Source organism: Rhinolophus sinicus, linkage group LG09 (assembly GCF_036562045.2).
Source record: "Rhinolophus sinicus isolate RSC01 linkage group LG09, ASM3656204v1, whole genome shotgun sequence".
NCBI lineage: Eukaryota > Metazoa > Chordata > Mammalia > Chiroptera > Rhinolophidae > Rhinolophus > Rhinolophus sinicus.
This window is the reverse complement of record NC_133758.1, coordinates 110,711,326-110,732,222: the sequence shown is the minus strand read 5'-3', so window position 1 is coordinate 110,732,222 and position 20,897 is coordinate 110,711,326.

Below are 20,897 nucleotides of genomic sequence, written 5' to 3'. Positions count from 1 at the left end.
TCTCAAACTTTAAAATAAGTATTTAATTTCCAGTTAAGCATGATACTCTTGCTGTGTCCACCTGCATATCTGTTAAGGCCGACAAGCTTTAATAATTTTGAGAACAGTCTGATAACCAAAGAGATCAAGTTGAATTCCAATGGTATTTGCCAAAACTTAGCCCAAAAGGGAGCCTTATAGAGATACAGATGAAAATCTACACTGGAAAAATCTTTACCAAAGATTATATATAGCAAAGTTCCTTTTCACAAAATGCTAATTGGCGTTAAACAGTAATAAAATAAATAAATAAATGAATGAAGAGGCGAGCGTGATCGCCAACAATTAATAATCTTGGGAAACACTGAGTTCAGTGGCGTTAGCAGGATCCTCCAGCACAGGCTGGCCCGTGTCCTCAGCAGTTGACTATAATGTGTGCATTGCCCAGAGAGCAAAACAATTGGACGCTATGCACTCATTTTCAAATTCATTTCCCCATATAATAGTTTTCCTCAGGGAACATCACAGAAGACCAAGTCTCTGAGGAATACATTGCGAAAAATGAGGCCAGTACACTCATTTGTCCCTTCCGTGATAGAAACGGTTTCCGGGCCTCCTGTTTAAATAAGGCTAAATGGGAGGGGAGAGAAACATGAGACCATCGAGACCATCGTGCCTTTAGAGACATGACCATAAATTGTGGTCCGTGTGTAAAGAACTAGCAGTAGCAGAAATTCAGATCCTGAGAGGCTCCTGAAATGCTTCCGTCCAACCCCGCTCCTCCCCATGCCTGTTGTTCCAGCATGTTCCTCTCTCTTAGAGTAACCTTCTTCAGACTCCCCTGAAAAACCGTCACCTTGTTCTATTCCAGCGTCATCTCCCATGACCGTTTCCATGCCTTTGCATTCTAAAAGCACTAGCGGTTGTAGCGACAGAGGTAGAAGTAGCCATCCAGGATGCATACGAACAACGTCACATGCATCTGTACAATTAATCCTCACAGAAGTCCTAGGAGGTCGGTACTGCTACTGTGTGCATTTTCTCAGATAAGAGAATTGCAGCAGTTAGCGTTTCAGTGACTGGAGCACCTTCAGTCTTAACCATCGTACTGCATGACTTCCCTACAGTCAGAACAGGCTTCATAAAGCAACACTGAAACCATCCAGAAGGCAGGGAATCAGAAGGGACTTTCAAAACCAGACATAGCATGCCAAAAGCAGTAGTGTGAATGGATCTGGACTCTAAGTGTGCTCAGTATAAGTGCTTAGAAGGTCGTGTGCTGGCTTTCAGAGACGGAGTGAGGGGAATTGATAAGACAAGAGGCTGGGAAAGTACGAGGAGGTCAACTGATGAAGCCCTTTACATAAACACAAGGACTTGAAATTGATTCTGTGGCCAACTGGGAGCCAAAGGCCAGGAAGGAATCACGAAAGAATAAAAACGGAAAGGAATAAATGAATTATTCATAAATGGATCTGTATGACATTACAATTAGAATATTTTTCTTCTTGTGACATCTTCAACTTGATTTTGTGAAACAAAAATTTTGTTGAAATATTTCCCAGGACACTTCCTTCATCGGCTATGCAATTGTTTTGTTTATGTCATCTAGCCATAGAAATTTGATTTACGTATTAAAACACTGTTCCTCATACAGAATATTTCCAATTCTTTCTCATTATAATGAACACTAGTATCTTTGTATCATTTTTACTTCTATAAATGTAACTGTACTATATATATTTTCTAAAATTGTTTATGTTTTCACTCTATATGATGCTTTGGAGATAATTATATTTGAGTCACATACCTAATACTTATACTTTTAAAATTGTCCGTTCAAATTCACCTCCGCTACTCAACCCCAATGTGTGCCCAGAAAGCCTGACTTTCATGGACTATATTGACGGGATCCCCTTGCTTTCTGGCTTCCTATCGAGTTCAGCAGGAGATCAGAGAGGGAAAGGGAATAAGGGCCCAGGATTTGTTCTCCCAGAGTTCTTTCTGTGACTCAGGATGGGTTAATGTGATCTACTGACACCGCCGTTCCTGTCAGGTAAGCTCTCTCCAAACAGCTATGTTGTCCATGTTTTGGCAACGGCCCTTCCACAAGTCCACTTAGGTGTCAGGTGGTATCTTCCCACTTTGGCTCGTCCCGGGATACTGGGATACTTCACTATCCTTTGCGGTTTTCCTACACCCTGCTCACATATTTGTAAAACTTAATTAAACTCTGTCAGAATTACCCCAAACGTTTTCTGTTTCTTGCTGCTAGCCTGATATACCAGAAAAAAGGAAGAATAAAAAGGTTGATGTTTCTTTTTATATGTTTCTTTTGTGATCTGGATGGATACTAGGGCTGTTTACTAACATACAGAAGATAGAATGGCAGGAAAACATTAGGTTGGTGCAAAAGTAATTGCTATTTTTGCAATTATTTTTAACCTTTCAAACTGCAATTACTTTAGCACCAACCTAACAGAGAGGGAGTGGGAGGATTTGGGTAGGGAAAACAAATCAAGGCTTCCATTGGGAATACTTATATTTGAAACATCTGTGACAGATCAAAATGGAATGTCAAACAGGCACTGGAAGGTGTGAATCTGGAACTCAGCAGACAGACTAGCCCTATAAAGCTGGGAGTTACCATGGTAAAGCTGACCTTTAAGTGATGAGAACAGATAAGATTGCCAGGGAGATCATGGAGGAAAAAAGACCTCAGGGTCAAGGCTGAGATTTGGGGGTTCATACTGCAGGTGCAATGGTCATATCCAGTAAGATATAATGATAAAATTATTAAATGAAAAGCAGTATCACTTCTAATGACACAGTGTTCAATTTATAATAAACCTGTAACTCTTAAATGTTTACATGTAGGCCTAAGCTCAAAACCTAGGAGAAAACAGAAGTATTCCATTAGTAGGAGAATTTGGCTTGTGATTTGCAGTCCTGATGAGTTCAAGAAGGCCCAAAAAGGACTTACAAACTGAGATTATAACTTTGTCTGAATCATATGAAATATTTAAAATGTATAATACATGAATACATAGAACGTATTTTAGGGCCAACACAAACTGAAAATCAATATTAAAAATGGTTAAATTTAAATCCAAAACTTAAATATTCTGTGGGTAGTAGAGTAAGGATCATTTCTAAACTTTGTTTCTGTAATTTATGAACTTTCTAGCTTTTCTACAATGAACACAAATTACTTCTGCAATTTAAATACAACCATAAATGTTTTGTTCTTTTATTTGATTTTCTTTTTAAGAAAGAAAATCTCCAAAACACTTTACGGTCAGCATTACCGTTCCTGTACTTTTTTTTTTTTTTTTTGATGGATGCTTATCATCACCTTCCACCCACTGGAACCTTTGTCATGTCTCCTACTGTTCTTTTTACATCCATCTCTGACAACTCTAACTCTCCGATGGTAATTTTAACTCCAATCCTGCACAGCAAACCCAAGCATCTGCGCCTGCTCCCACTTTTTCCAATACGTTTTTAATTTGTTTGCAGCAGGGACTTGAGATCTCTGGCTGCACAGAAATGATTTCAGGGTTGAGAACAGGGGAGTGAAGGACAGAGTGCTATGTCCTACCCACGACACATTGCATCCCAAAGATAAAGACAGAGGACGATCTCTGGTTGGGCTCCGGGTTTCTGGATCAAGAGTCCAGGGATCATGGCACAGGGTGGGGCTTGTTAGACAGTCTCCTTCTTTCTTCCTATCTTTGTCTGGGCAGCCTTATCTCTAGTCCATAAAGTGAAGCCAGGTATGCCTGTAACAGGTGTCGGTCACATTGCTCCCCCAGGTACTCCTCCAAACTGAATTTTTCATCCGTTTTATAATCAGAGAAATCTCCACTCATTTTTTAGCACTTAGGTTTTATCCTGTCTGTCTTTATTTGTGACCTTTTAAAATCTTGTTCTCTTTCTTCACTGTATTTTCTTGAGAACCTAGGACAGGCTTCCTGAGTGATGCCATTTCGATCTTACAGGCTTTCTTGAATTGCAAAAATGTATAGTGTACAGTGAAGGGCATTCTAAGAGAGGTACAAGTGAAAGGATTTTGTAGCAGTAGAGACCATGGATTGTCCAGGTAACTCTGCGAAATAGGATTCGGCCTACTTAGTCATGTAGATGTTGATAAATGGGGGGAGATGTGGCTGGAGACAGGCCAGCCAGCTGCTGACTCTGTGCAAATGGGTGGAAGTATATTTTCTGCTTTCAGATAGAACCCAGCTACCTAGAAGTGCCCGTCTTGCTCTAGTAGAGAACCATACTGGTTATTCCGTAGTTTCAGCCACAACAGTACTAAGGTAGAGCTATCTAATTTAAGCAGTGACTCTATGTTCTGGTTTGGGTGGACTACAACTAGAATTATTCCACCTGAACAATTTCGAGGCTACAGGATCCTTCCAGAGTCTACTGATCTGAACTAGCTTGTGAATTGCTCCAAATAAACCAGAGCAGTTCATACAATATTGCATTGTGCTCTGAAGTTTGCTTGTAAAGAGCCTAATTCTGCACTATGGAGCCCATGAGAAACAGGCATGATTACAGCTGCTCAAGCACTGAGCGATCTGACCTCTCAGATGTTCTTTGTGAGAACACTCCAGACACAGTGCAAAGAAAGACTTCACGGAATTCATCCACTGCCACTTACTTCAGTCTGATTTGGTGGTGGGAGGTGGGGGGAGATAGGGGTTGGGTCACGACAGGAAGTGATTTCTCAAATTCTTCACTGGATCTCTAGCTATCCTAGTTCCATGCTATAGTGATTTCACTTCCCTCAACTCATTCCTTATCTAAAGGATCATTCTATAACATTTTTCCCAGTCCTTGCTATATACTGAGCATTGCGTATACCCAGCCTCTCAAAGAGTAGCTAGTTTGAAAATCACTTTCCTTACAATCACTTTCCTTAAGAGCATCTAAAGTTAAGGCAGGTAAGTCTAGTTATGAAATGGCTCAGACTCGTGCTTCAATAAATGTCACCTGAATTGGAATGAAAACACGGGCATCTGTAATAGCCCTTTCATGCTCATAGCTCTCTTACTGACCTGTCCAAAGAAATCTGAGCAAGTAAAACATTTGACAGCAAAGACTACACCAGCTAGTTTTCTAATTGATGCTTGAAAGAAACTCCTCCACTCCTAAGTAAAAAACACATTAAATAAATAGACTTGGTAAATTTTTCCTATCATAATAGTGGCTTTAGATCGGAGGACCATACTGTAATAGAATAACTTCAGACATTTCCTTAACTTACAGGTTCTTTAAAGACTGTTTTTCAAATAGTAATTTATAAATCCTCTAACTATGACCTGGAATATCTCAGCATCAGCGTTATCTGCCAATTAAATTGTTTAAAACTTTATAATAGGGCAACTTGAAGCTACTCTACACTACACTATAATGCTTAATTATGACTTCATTCATGAGTATGTACCCTCTTGAACTATCAATGTCTACCTTATTTTTAGCACTTTTTGTTTTGCCTTTATCTATTTCAAATACGCTGATCTGTCTTTAAATAAAACCTCTTGATACAAGTAACATTATACAAAAAAAAAAAAAAAACAATTCCGGAATCTGGATGTCTGGGCAAGAGTCATTGAGGAGGTTTTACAATGTGTAGTTTGTCAAAAGAGCTTATTGTAACATTTTAGAGCCTTGGTGTTGAATTGGCACTACCCAGGGTGTCAGCAGAATGGGTTCCTGCCTTAGGAGGTCAAGTTCTAGGTCACGCCTATACCTATTGTTTTATCCCGCCCATTACCTGTTCAGCTACTTCCTGCCAGTTTTTACTGCCTCAGAGTTTCCATTTCCCCATTTATAAAATGGAGTGAATGCAGTACAACCTCAGGTCTGCAACATGAGTGAGAAAAATAAAAATCAACTAAATTGATTATCAGACAGCCTGGTACATAGTGTTTAATAAAATGTTAGCTATTAAAATGGCACAGGTGTCTGAAAAATAATAAATATGAATTTACTCATGTATCTTTGGTAATGTGGCTCCTTAAAGCAATGGCTTGCGCTTAATGTTGCACAAATAGTAAATTTCTAAACATGGACCACTGAAAACTGGCATAACCACCTTCATCAGGAAGCAGAAATATATTCCCACAGGAGCTGAAAATGATTTTATCTTGAGAGGAGAAAACATGAACTTGGCAATCCATCTTATTCTTTAAATTTAGTTTGATTCAGCAAATATTCTTCAAGCTTCTCAGAGACCAGTGTGTGTCTTACAGACATAAAAGGACAGATAAGACCTGTCCCTGTCCTTAAAGAATTTTACAATTGAATGCCATAGAAACTACGTGGATAAATCAAGAATTGGCTGACTGTGATGCTTTGTGTGGTGGAATGAAAACAAAGGGACCAGGAACAAAGGATGGGATTCATTCAGCCTGAGAAAAAAAGGGGAGGACTCCTGGAATAGATGGCATTAGAACCAGGCCAAGCCATGGATAGGTAAGAAAGCCAAAAAATGAGAGGGCGGGACATGTCTTTCCAACAGGAGAAATCATAAGGCTCAAAGGCAGACAGGCAAGCAGGAATGTTCCAGAACACTAGCACATCACATCAATTTGTAGTGCATATGATTGCAATGTTTGCATTTGAAAGCACAAGGTTCAATGTCAATATTTTGCCTTAAGAAGAGACGCCAATAAACTGGGGCATATTTTCCTGAATAAAATGTGTTTTCATTATTTTAAAATTTGCTTAACAAAAGGAATCCAAAACGTTATATACTGTTTTACTACAGCTCCTATGCTTTTCAAAATTATTTATTTGGCAATAATAAAGAATTTTCTAGCCTTTTGAAATATAATTATTTAGAAACAATTAAGACGTTTCAAATCCAGAGACATCAAAGTATATTACATACACACCCACACACACAGACACACACACACTTTTTTTTGTTTGTTTCTTCAAGTTCCCATTGGGAATTGTAGCTGTTTCCTACGTTGTAGCTTAGTGCCAAAAGTAATTTGATTAGTCAAATGAAGTTAACACATCTTCATTTTTGACTAAGGGCAATTTACTTCCTGCTGGTCATTTGCAGTTTCTTCTCCTAATGAAGGACTCATTTGTAAAAGTGAAAGTTTGCCTACGGCTGCTGCTCAACAGGTCATTAACGAGTCATAAATGAGAGGAACATTTACACCATCACTTCAATCGTATGTGTATATACTAAAAAAAAAATTTTAAAAACACAATACAAACAAAAACAAAAACCCTAAAATATATTAGATCATGAGAACTATCACCTAAAATACCCATTCTGTTCCCAGCCACACGATGCCAAAAGGATAGTTTGGTAAGAAGGCTTAAGATTGTGTATTTTTTGTTTCGTTTTGTTTTATTCCGTGCTTTACCACAAAACAAATTTTGTGTAATAGTTACCCATATCTAGAGAAGGAATACTGAAAAGCACCCTCTCCATATTGCCCCATCTAAGCAACTTTACCCTTCCTTCCCACCGCAAGATAACCACGACCTGACTTATCAAAGCGCTTCCTGACTTGGCTTCATAAAGCCAGGTGGTTGTTTAGACACCAAATAAGTACATGTCTGAACCTGCAAGAAATTAAATATTTTTTTTCTGTCTGGCTTCTTTTGTGCAACACTGGTTTTACGAGATTTAACTGTTGTTGCAGTAGACGTTTAGTCACCTTTCTTGCTATTATGCCATTTTATAAAAAAAAAAATTATCCATTGTATTATTGATGGACAATTCAATGCATTCTGATTACACACAATGCTGCTATTAAACAACTGTTTCACACATCTCTTCGTGCCTTTGTGCATGAAGTGCTATTGGTTACACATCTAGGTGTGCGATTTTAGCTCTTCCAACATGTGCAGCTTCAACTATAGTAAACAGTACTAAACTTTTCTCACATACCAGTAGGTTCTGTGAGCTCCTAATAATGGACGTCTTCACCGACATCTGACATTCATCAGACTTTTAAAATTTATCCATTCTGGTGAGTGTTGTCCAGGTATCTCATTAGAGTTTTAACTTTCGTTTTCCTTCTTATTAATTGAGTTGAGCACATTTTCATGGGCTTAGGGACCATTCAGATATCCTCTTTTGTAAAGTACCCATTGTGTCTCTAACCCATTTTTCTGGATATTTTTTTTTTCCTAATGAAAAATGTATAGTACTAGTTTATATATTAAGGATACACGCGTAGTAAATATACGTTTTCCATTTCCTGGCTTATCTTTCTATTCTTTTAGCAGATTCCTTTAAAGAATAGAAGTTCTTAATTTCAATATAGTCCAATTCATCCCCCTTTACCTTTCTAGTAAGAGTTTTCTGGATTGCACTTAAGAAGTCCTTCCACACTCAGAAGTCATGAAAATAATCTCCAATATTATTTTATAGAATCTCAAGAGCTTTGCCTTTTTTATTTAGATCAACTTCCCCCTGCTCCAACCTGGCATGATTTTGTATTCGGTATCTAATAAGAATCAAGCTTCCTCCCCCACATAGGTGTCTCATTGTCCAGCACTATGTATTGACAATAGTTCTTGCCCTACTGTGTGCAGTAATCCTTTGTCACAAATCACATATCCACATGGGTACAGGGCTGTTTCATAGCTCTCCATTCTGCTAAATTAATCTGTCAAACTTATATCACTACCTTTTATCTTTCTCAGGGTGCCTTTGATATGCTTAACCCTTTGAGTTTCAATGCATAGTTTATAATTAGCTTCTTGAGTTACACACATACCTTTACATAAAAACTACAGAGATTTTTATTGGGATTATATCACTGAATCTATAAATCAATTTATGGAGACCATCGTCTTTGTGATGTTATCTTCCAGTTCATGTATAAGGAATTCCCTTTCATTTACTTAGTCTTTCTACTTTTCTTTTAGTGATACTGCATAGTTTTCTGGAAGATGTCTTAGGCATTGTTTATTAGATTTGTTCATATACATTTGATTTTGATGGAGTTAGTTTTAGATAGTACAAGTATTTACTTTATTGTATGTTTGTTGACTGTATACAGAAATATCTGAGTTTTGTATATTAATGTGGTGTCTAGCAACATTTTCAGTCATTTGAATCTTATTCATTGATTTTTCTTTATTTTTTAAATTATGAACATAATTGTACCCTCTGAAAATAATTCCTTTTTATTTTTTGCATGAAAATCCTTATAAAATTTATTTCTGTGTTTTGCATGCCTCAGTGGCAGCAAGTAACATATTATAAAGAATTGGTAATTGCAGCTATAGTTCAGAACTGAAGGCAAAGTTTTACTTTTTTCCCCAAAATGAATAACAAAATTCACATAATGTTTCTTATTCATCTATGGATATGATCTGATTCTTTTTCTTATTTTGCTAAAATGTGAATTACTCTGGTTTTTAGAAAATAAGGCAATCTTGAATTCTTAGAATCAACCTAACTTTTTCATGATATGTTATCCTACCCATATACTGGTAGATATTGTTTCCTAATATTATCTTTATGATTTTTGCACCTAGTTATTTGATGAGTTTGACTTGTAATTTTACTTCCTTGTATAACGTTTTCAATTTTTAAGCATATAGGTAATGCTGAGATAAAAAAAAATAGTTGAACATAAACTGTGACACATGTATTAAATGAATACCTTTAAAGGAATAAATTAATATGTAGACAAGTCCACAAAATATAATGAAGAGTAAAAAAAGAAAAGCTAAGCTGTAAAAGGGTCAACATAGTATGATGCAATTTTACAGTGTGTGAAAATATAAATATCCAATTATGGAAAGGTTAAAGTATAAAACCATACATGGACATGATCAACACTGATGCAATATTTACCTCTGGGTAGAGATAAACAGAAGTGAGACTGAAGAGTCATCAATTTTATCTGTGATGTTTATGTCTGTGTTAAAAAATCTTTTAGTAAATAAGGCATTAAATTAAAAATTGAAACAGGTTTTCAATATATTTCACATCCTGTTTATATCTATATTTGAAATATTTTAAAAAGTTAAATGAAAAACAAATTAAAAAATAAATATGGGGACTTCATTGTATGCAAGAGATTAAATAAAATAAAAAAAGCACTGTATTCAGAGCCCACCATATATTACCAAGGATATAAATGCATGATGGTTCCCAATAATATTATCCTCATATGAATTCATATGATAATGAAGATCAGTAAATTAATACAAAAACCTTTCCACATTTCCTCCTAAACTCCTAATAATATATAGCTCACTTTATATGAATGCTTTGTGTAAAAGGTTTGAGTACTTTATTTCTAAATTGATGAGATCTTATTTAATCTAGGATTAATGGATTTAATCAGTTGCCAGCTAATGGACTAAAATAAAATGTGCATAATTACTAAAATTACTGGGTTATATAACAAGTTCAAGCAAAATTTCGTTCTCAACATAGCTTAGTCCACTAGGTCAAATGGCATTAGGAATCTGTTCTCGCTACCTCCTGACCCTGTTTCCCTCATGGCTCCTCCAGGTGGTTCCAGGATGCCCCAAAGCTACACGCTCACTGTCTATGTTAAGTTCTGGATGCTATACAAAGCATATTAACTGGGTAGCTCACAAACACCAGAAACTTATGTCTCACAGGTCTAGAACCTGGGACTCCGAGATCAGGGTGCCAGCATAGCCGAGTTCTGGTGAGCTGTCTTCCTGGCTGCAGACTGCTCACTTCTCCCTGTATCTCCATATAGTGAAGAGCAGAGCTAAGAAGCAACCTCTCTCCTGGCTCTGATAAAGGCACTAATCCTATTCACGAGAGCTCCCCCCTCACAGCTTTATCTAACCCTAATCACCCCCCAGATACCCTACCTCCTAATATAAATTGATTGATGTCTTTTGAAATACAGCAGTTTGTAAATTTACTGATATCATTTCTTTAGGTAATCTGAATTTAAAAAAATAATAATAATAAATTCTATTTTAAAATACCTATTAATTTTATAATAATTCCTTTATTCAATCATCCACCTAATGGTTAATGACACAAATTTTTAAGGCATACACTGATAGGAATTGTCTCTGGAAATTTTGCATATTTGCTTTCTATATACCTATTTGAGTATTTCCTTAAGATTTGTGTCAAAATAGTGAAAAATGTGCAACAGATGTATCATTGAAACTTCTTCGATAAAACAAACAAACAAATGCATTTAAATCACATCTAACTTTTTTATGACGCAATTGTGAATTAGGCCCTTCTTTTATTGGTAATTAAAATGTGGAACAGATGGTATAGAGTTTGACAAAAAGCGATACTCTCTCCAAACTAACATGTTGTCAACTGATTATTCACAAAATAAGGATCTATTCCCTTGATCAAGAGTCTGTTTTAAAGGTTAGGCAATAAGAAATGTTCTTCAGCTGTGAAGACGTGGCATTTCACAAGCAGAGAACAGCTTCCTGATGCTATGAATCTTTGGCACTTTCTGTGAGTTGCCATTCATGTGAGAACAGCCTCATTAAGTACCTGACATGTTCATTTGAAGAAATTTCCACATCATTGTCACTAAACCATAGCAGCCACCTATACAGTCATTCTAATCAATTATTAGCAAGCACAGGAAGAAACTTCTCTGCCCTCACCATGCATTTCCCCTAAATTATTCTTTCTTTTGAATTCTCCAGAAGGAACTCGATAGGATACCAAGGAACTCTAGGGCCCCAAAGAGCTTATCAGGAGCCAGAGCACCTCACTTTGCCAGCGTAGTTGACTCCATTCCAGACGTAAGGCTGGGAGATGAGCCAGGCAGTCCGGAGGCCCAGGGCCAGCTCACAGCACAGGAACCCAGGCTATAGATGCCCAGTGTAATGCCTTGAACCCATCTCTTGATGGCTTGGAAAAAGAACTAACCAAGTGAAACACTAAAGGGGACAACTTGCCTTGGTTATCGGGTCTGCTGATTCTTAGAAGTGACTCCATGGATCTAATACTCAAGGACTTCCCTTGGCCAGACCCTGTCCTCACCACTCACGTGGTCATGTGATGTTCCCACAGGTGCCTATATGCTCCTGGTTATTAGAAGACCAAACCACTGTAATCCTAATGATATCTTGGTCTTTCTAACTCATCCAGATTTCCCCACTGTACAGAAAGTTAGAGAGAGCGAGGGTGATGAGGCATGTATGCACAAGTGTATAGGAAGTGCAAGCTGATGAGCAAGTGTACGAGCATCAAATGGAGGGACTAATGTGTGGTAGTTGGCACAATTAGGGTTGGCAATATCTTGCAGCAAAAAAAGTAGCAAGAATCATCTTTACATTCACAGCAGCTAAAAATGGTGTATATAAAGAATTGCCAGAAAGTATGGAAAGTTCTAGTCTTTAAGAGATACACAGATTAAGTGAAGATCAAAGGAACATTGAAGAAAATAACCCCCCCTTTTTCTTGGATAGCCATTGCCTCACTGTTATAATTTATCTAACATCTGACAAAATTGTCATAATTCTTTTATATATACAAAACACATGGTAAATTTCAATGTATTGATATTTGAAAAGTTCACTTCGAATTTCAGAGTAAAGGTTTTAGCTAGTTAGTGTTGTCCAGTTGAACACCCTCCAACTTCTCATCAAATTACCCAAAGAGAAACAAGAAAAATTGTAAAACTGTACCAGAGAAATTGAAATATTAATCAACAATCTGCTGTACATCAAGAGGAATGCACAATAAAATAACACATTAAATTCTGTAGCAAAACATCAAGGCCAGTTAGAAAACTAAAGAAAATTTTACCCATAGTGAGCTTTTCTACTTCAGAACCCTAAAATACTCACTGTTTAAGAGAGAGAAGCCATACCCCTAATGCATGGAAAGATCTTCCGGGGTGATCAGGGAAATTTCTATTTCAATTCTATCACTAAGACCTGTCCTCAACAGTTATTTCTGACATAATTCTCTATAATGTAATATGACATTGGTTGGAATTGGATAGTTATTGACACAATTGGATAGTTATTCACGGGAAATGAAATAGATGGTTAGAAAAATAGAGGAAAAGTCTTGGAAGCAGGGAATTTTAGGTATTCTATATTTATTTAATCTTTCTGCCAGGGTAAAATCTATAGACTTTAGGAGTTCCTATATGTATAAACAGGTTAAGTTCCAAAATCTGTTCATATTTTTGTTGATAAAGTTCCAAAGTGTTTTTAAGTATATATATATATATATATATATATATATATATATATATATATCCTAAAAATAATTGCTAATGCCATTTGTTGATGATAGAAAGAGTTAATAACTTTTGTTCTTGCCTCACTTTTATAGCATCTATGAGTACTGGGAGGTTGATAGGGAAAAAAAATAGTCTTCAAGTAAACCTGAAATAAAATATTCTATAATTAATCAGATTGTCAGGCAGAAGAAGCAGTCATTATGGAGTAAAAACTGTAATTATGTGAGGTAAACAATGTTAACTAAATTTATTTACATATGTTGAACTTATACAACATTATACGTCAATTATCTCAATAAAGCTGGAGGGAAAAAGAAGACAGATAGATGGCTACTTGACATTGTAGTTTTTTTGTTGTTGTTGTTGTTTTTTTCCAAAGAGGTCTGTATGTCACTAAACCCTGAAACCTAAGTCTAAGAGGAGGCTATGAACAGCAATTTGATCACTAGTAAGATAGAACATGGGAAAATACATCATTTGATTGTAAGACTGCTGCTCACTCAATAGGAGTTCAGAAACAACACTCATACAGGTCTGTTAAATACACTGCAACATAGTACACTACAATAGTCAAGTTGCACAGGCTGTTAATAGTTGATTTCGTAAGAATAGACTGTCATAAAATTATGAATAAAATATTCAGATATCTTAAGTTTTACAGATGTGAAAAAGTATATATAGCTTATCCTTCTGAAGATATAAGTAACTAAGGAAAACTGTAGTTGATAAAGGCATAAATCAAGTTGATTAACTTAATAAATATAATTTTACAGAACGAAAAAAGACAGGTTGAACGTACAAAAACCATTAAAGAAAGATTCCCAAATACTTGTATAAACATTACAAATATATATATATATATATGTCAAAATAATTTCTAAAATCAAAATACACACCCTTGAAGATGAGACTGCTAATGTGGGTCTAAAATTTGAAATTATATAAATAAGAAAACAGGTGTGAGAAAAAATAAACAGAAGTAAAATTAAACTTAGAAACTTTATCTTATCTTACAGATGAGATGTAAAATAAATGCCTTTTTCATTCCTGATAATTACATAATCTATTTTGAACTTAAAAGTAATTACTGGTAAAAGTAAATAAAGAGACATTATTCATGCCTTTAAAAGTTCTCAAAAAAGGCTATAAAATATACTTCATATTAATGAAAAGAATAAAAATAGAAAACTTAAGCAGATGATGGACAACCAAAGTAACACTTATGACAACCATTATAAATGGATTAAATTTCCCCATTAAAATTCAAAGACTGTCTGATTGGATTAAGAGTACAATCCAACTTCATAACTTTTTTTAGAAGTGGTTAACCTACAGCTATGTGAACAAAACATATTTAAAAATATATACACATATATATATACAAATAGCCAGCCAAATGTAGAGTGGTTTATTAAATGTATATTTCATTTTATGTCCGACCAAACCCACAACTTTTCAAGCTACTATTATTTTAAGAATCACATACGCTTCCATGGTATTATTAATAATTTGCCTAGTGCAGAAACCATTACACCCATTCACTCCAACAACAAAAGAATAAAATTAGACATTATCCAGAAATATTTATAAGAGCAAAATATTGGGTGTGGCTAACACCCATTACGTGTTCACATGTAAACACCTTGACACCATATGTTTATCTCTTCTCCCTAATAAATATTCACTAAAATTATAGTTACAGAAGAAGATAGGAATTTATCCAAAAAGATAAGCGACCAGGAAAAAAATAATAATCGAATAACAGCTTTTAACCAATTTTTTTTGAATAGTGACATCAGAAAGGGTTTGATTTCCAGAAGAACCAAACAAGAAAACTGAATGCAAGGCCACCAAGGAATGAAAAGGGCAAAGTGAGGCAGGGGACTTAAGAAAGGAGGGTCAATGAAAGTCTCTTTTCTATACGAAGGACTTTTCCAGCAGCCTTCTGTGTTTCCTTCTAGAGAGGCATCAGCAAGACCTACCATAACTGCTCTAGCATCCCTCCCAGTCCTGGCCTCTTCCCCTATCCCAGGCGGGATACACCAGTATGCTTCCGCATCCAGGCACAGAGAGATTCCTTCAAACTGATCAAACCGAAGCACCATCCACATAAATGGAAAATTCAATCAGATTTTTAAAGCTTTACTCATAGTTTTGAACAGATATCAAAGGTAACCAGACACAAAATAAAAAAAGAGACAGATGGAAATAAAATCAGAACTCAGGAGGAAATAAAAAGAGAGCCAAAAGGCAGATTCAAAAACCTGTCATTTATGTTGCAGGAAGTTACAAAAATATATTGTGCACTCATAATCAAAGCAAGAATATAATAAAGAGGAAAGACTAGAAAACAAGAAAATACATGAAAATTAAAAATGGAATTCTCGGGGGCAGCAGGTTAGCTCAGTTGGTTAGAGTGCAGGGCTCATAACAACAAGGTTGCTGGTTCGATCCCCACATGGGCCACTGTGAACTGCGCCCTCCACAACTAGATTGAAACAACTACTTGACTTGGAGCTGATGGGTCCTGGAAAAAACACACTTGAAATAAAAAAAAATAATAATAATATTTTTTTAAAAGTTAAAAAAATAGAATTCTCATAGAAAGTAGCAGATAATAGAAGAAAATAGACAAAAATATGTAAAGACTATGAATCCATGTGCTAACAGAAATTTTGAAAAATGAAAGAGAAAATGGTAGAAAGAAAAATGATTACAAAGTTTTTAAGAAATCAACCCATAGAGGTAAGAGTTAACAATTCTGAATGCACTGTATGTGTATACTCTGGACTGAACAATGAAATAAATGATGGATGGTGGGGCCAGGCTTCTAACTGTTGGAGTGGGTACAGGTAAACAAGGGGAGAAGGTGAGACTGAGAAGTCTGGTAATGGATTAGAGGTGGAAACATCAAAATGATCTCCTGTTACCACAATACAGATATATGTGGTTACACATAGAAATATTTATACATACAAATACAAATACACATGCCGGGTATGTGCAGAATAAATACATGTATTTGCTTCCTCTGTGAGCTGAAAGGGCCTGGAAATGATACACTGGTAGCAAGGAAAATGCTTAGAGCTCAGATCTTGGCTCCTAATACCATTCTCCAGTGAAAGGAACCGAAGCTCCTTGAAGAATCTAGAACTGTGACAGGAACTATATGATATGAGCGAGCATGAAGAATCTTGTGCCGGAAAGTAATGAAATATTCAAAAAAAAACTTTACAATGTAAAAAATATATCACAGGGACAAAAGACCCTAAATAAAAGAGTCCCCTACTGCCAAAGTGGTACAATTTGAGCAACCCATAAAATAAAGCATTATTTGATTAAAATCTCAAGTACAAAATTGATATCCATGAGCCCACACTGATACAAAAACAATGAATAAATAGGGAGAATAAACAAAGTGCTCATGCAGAAGATTTTCAATAACTTTTATATAGCGTGTTTCCCCGAAAATAAGACCTACCTGGACAATCAGCTCTAATGCATCTTTTGCAGCAAAAATTAATATAAGACCCAGTCTTACTTTACTATAAGATAGGTATGATATGATATGATATTATATATGATATATGATATGATACAATATATGATATGATATGATATGATATGATATGATATGATATGATATGATATGATATGATACCAGGTCTTATATTAATGTTTGCTCCAAAAGATTCATGAGAGCTGATTGTCCGGCTTGGTCTTATTTTCAGGGAAACACGGTATAATCTTTCCTCACAAAGGTGGAATGTCACTCACTACTCTTGAAGTGCGGTCTACCCATATTAATTTTCTTTCAAAGAATATAGCACGCACTTTATAGTGACAAACATTACCTCAGGCTGGTGATCAAGATAAACATCAACAGTGATGTCATGTTGACAGTGTGTACCCTTAATATGTGATGAAAATGATGCCTCTCGTCTGTGGTCCTCCTCCAAAATACACAATCACCCCAGTGTAGTCATGAGAAAATCATCAGGTACTTGGCCAATACTACTCTGAACTGTCTAGGCCACCCAAAACAAGGACATGCTGAAAACTTTTACAGCCAAAAGGAGCCTAAGGAGACAAGCTAAGTAAACTTGATGTTGTATTCTAGACGGAATCTTGGCAAAGGGGCATTGGGTAAAATGAGGGACATTTGAATACAGTATGGCTTTTAGCTAATAATAATGTGTTAATATGTTTCATTAATTGCGACAAAGGCACCATACTAATGTAGGATATTAACAACAGGGGAGAGTGAGTGTGTGGTATATGGGAACTCTCTTTACTATTTTGTAATTTTTCAATAAATCTAAAACTACTAAAATTAAAAGTTGTTTAAAAAATAAAAGCAAAAGAAGTACCAAAAAATCCTACCTGTGACAAAGACAAGTATTGTCACTGGAACATTTCATTTATCTTCCAACATAATTAATAAAATATCACAAAAGATTTGTACTATAGGACACCATTATGAAATTTAAGAGCACTGGAGGTAAACAGAAAGTAACAAAAGATCCCAGAGAGTCAGTATGACCTACACACACAGACAAACACATACACACACATAACCACCACCACCACCACCACGACCACCACCAACAGATTAAAAAGATCATCAACATAGGAATAAAGATGAGAATAGAGTCAACTTCCTGACCTTAATATTGGACTACAGAATACTATGGAAAAATGTCTTTGAAATTTGGAGGGAAACTGTTTTCAACCTATTCTTCACATCTATATTCTTTACATCTACATTATCAATTCTGTCTGAGGTTAGAATACCAAAAAAATAAATACATAAAAATAAATAGAGAGATTGAGCAACAGATTGATAGACAGAGAGGCACCCCGCCACACACAAGTAATCGACTTAACACATACAATGTTTTAGTAAGCTATTAGATGATATGTTATAATGCAGTAAATTGAACAAGAGCAGATCTGACATGAGCAGAACAGCCATCCATTTTACTGCATTTCTGAAACAATTTTATTAAAGTCTGAGAGAATATACTGATTATTTTTACCAGCATCCTGAATCTAACTACAGAATAAAACTTAATCATTTGTTTTGCTTGGTGCTCTTACAAGCTTCAAATAATAACTAAATAAGAGGAGATTTATTTTAAAAAGAAAATGTTGATTTTTGGTGTTTATTGTAGGTAGTGTTGGTGTTATGAAATAATAAGCATAAGTGGCTTCATTAAATCAAGACCAATTATTTTTAGAAGGGTGTATAATCCATTAGAATTGCCTAAGTATTTTCCTATTAGAGTTAATTAGGATCATTAATATTGTAAAGGAATGTCAAAAGTTAATACAATGTCATATATAAATTCACATTGATGGTCAAACTAAAATTAAAACATCTGATTTGTATTTTAATACAATTTAGAAAGATAATTTGAGTAATTTTTAAACTTTAATTAAATAAAAAGAAATGCAAAAAAAAAAACCCACAAAAACAACTACTTTCTGAATAAATATTCAAAAGTTTCTCAGTAACCACTCTTGACCTGAGGCTGATTGTCCATCTGTATTTAAAGCATCTCTCTTCAATAATAGGGAACACCCGTCTTCTTCTGTCCCACTAAAGATTCACGTAACTCTTTTTTTTTTTTTTTTTTTTCTCTCTGCAACAGCTGTGCCTGCTCCTCAAAAATACCCCATGGGAATCATTTTAGCACAATAATAACCAACATCCTGCTGCACTGTATTACTTTCATAGACTAATTGCAACACAAGCTAGAAGTTTTGCTTTGCCTCAAACTTTACACATAAAACTAAAATAGGCTCAGAATAAACACTTTACATTCTCATCTTAAGCAAAAATGGTGGGGGAATAAGGCAATGGAGCTAAAATAAACAGCAAGAATTCTAGGAAAAGGGTCTTTTGAAGCTTTTATACATTTCTAATGCACTGTGTTGCAGAGTAATTTGGGAGGGAAAGTTTTGTAAATAGGCAGAGGGAAAGAAACTTGGTCTTAGTTCTTAAAAGACGTTTAAATGAAGAATAGAGAAAAAATAAAGGTGAAATAATAAATAGGTGAAAAAAATAAAGCATAGTTTGTAAATCCATAAACACTCACATGTAGAGGATTTTCGAAGTAATTGCATATCAATTTGATTATGTTTCAGAATACTTAAATTTCATGCAAATATAATAAAGGAAACATTTTGTTTGTTTTATAAAATACCTTTCTATATCTCCATCAAATTACTACCATCATTTCATTTAAAAATATTTTAAATGAAATTATTCTCCCACATTGTCATGCACAATAAATTATACGATATTTATTTTACTAACCATTCCTTGAGGTATGGCTAGAAAAAATATGTTTATTACTTCTGATTCATTATCTTAACTATATTTATTGGAATCATTCATTTCATATCTCTAGTCCTGGTTTGAAATTATCATCCCTTTTCCTAAGGGAAATTTTTACCTGGGATGGCATATAAAATAACACATTTTTTATTTTTACTATCAGGACATTTTTTGTCACATATTTATTAAATGAGAACGTGGCAATCAATCTCCATTATTGTGTTGAAATTATAGCCGGCAAGAGGATGTGCTGTTATATAAAAGCACTGAAGGTAAATCATGAATTATCTTCTTCAGATTTTGATACAGATTTAGCAATAATACAAATGGCTACAGATTTAGTAAAACTCAACAGAAAAGATAAGATAACATAGTAGTAAACTTGCATGTTTAGAGTATAAACCATTGTTCATATTAGACAAACATAATTCACTAGTGGTATTTTCACTCACAGTCACTAACACATCATTTAAGCATTAATTTACATACTAATTTGTGAAGGTTCTGCTGTGGGATTTCTGTGCAAGATAGTGAAAGAAAGCCTCTGAACACGAGTTAAGGAATAACATACCCTTGTCAATGAAATCTTGAAAACAGTCAGCAGTCTAACTCATATCGCCAGTTCCAGAAGAACATGTAGGGTGAAAATGAGATGAACAGGAATAATTATTCACACACATGAAAAGAAAATTTTCTTGGCCAAGACCATTAGACAGACAATATAAAGGGAATCAATGGGACTCAGATTTGTGAATAATATTAACCAGTTTTTCATCAGAATTTAGAAAGGATTGTAGGTCAATGTTTTGTTTCATAATCATTTTATTGGCTCTTTTTTTCTTTGCTCTATTTCCTCAGTAAAGTATTTTCAAACATTTTTTATGATTTCTGTTTTCTCTAAGCTAAGGGGATGCAGGAAGGAAGGAGACGTTTTTATTTGTGCCTAAGCCTGAAAAGCAAAGGGAAGAATTAGCTCTAAAGACCAGAGGTCAGAGTCATGAGGGTCCTGGTACCTGGAGAATCACAAAGACCTGGAGGTGGGTCCTCTGTGTCTCCACAAGCTCTTTGTGCCAGTTCACTGAGGGTATGTGAAGTGTGTATGAGTGGGAACACCCATGATTCCTTTCTTTTCCTGAGGCTTTGCTGAGTGATCTGAACCCTAATCCTGGTCATCATATTTACTAAATCTATGCACAATCTTTTTTTACATTCATAATTTCATTCTAACCTCAAACTACTTAAAATACAGTATGTGCATTATTGTTATTTTATATATGGGAAACCTCAGATTTAGATGCATTAGTGAAGTCATACAAAATAATAAAGCACAGTGAGGTATGATTGTCTTCAAGACA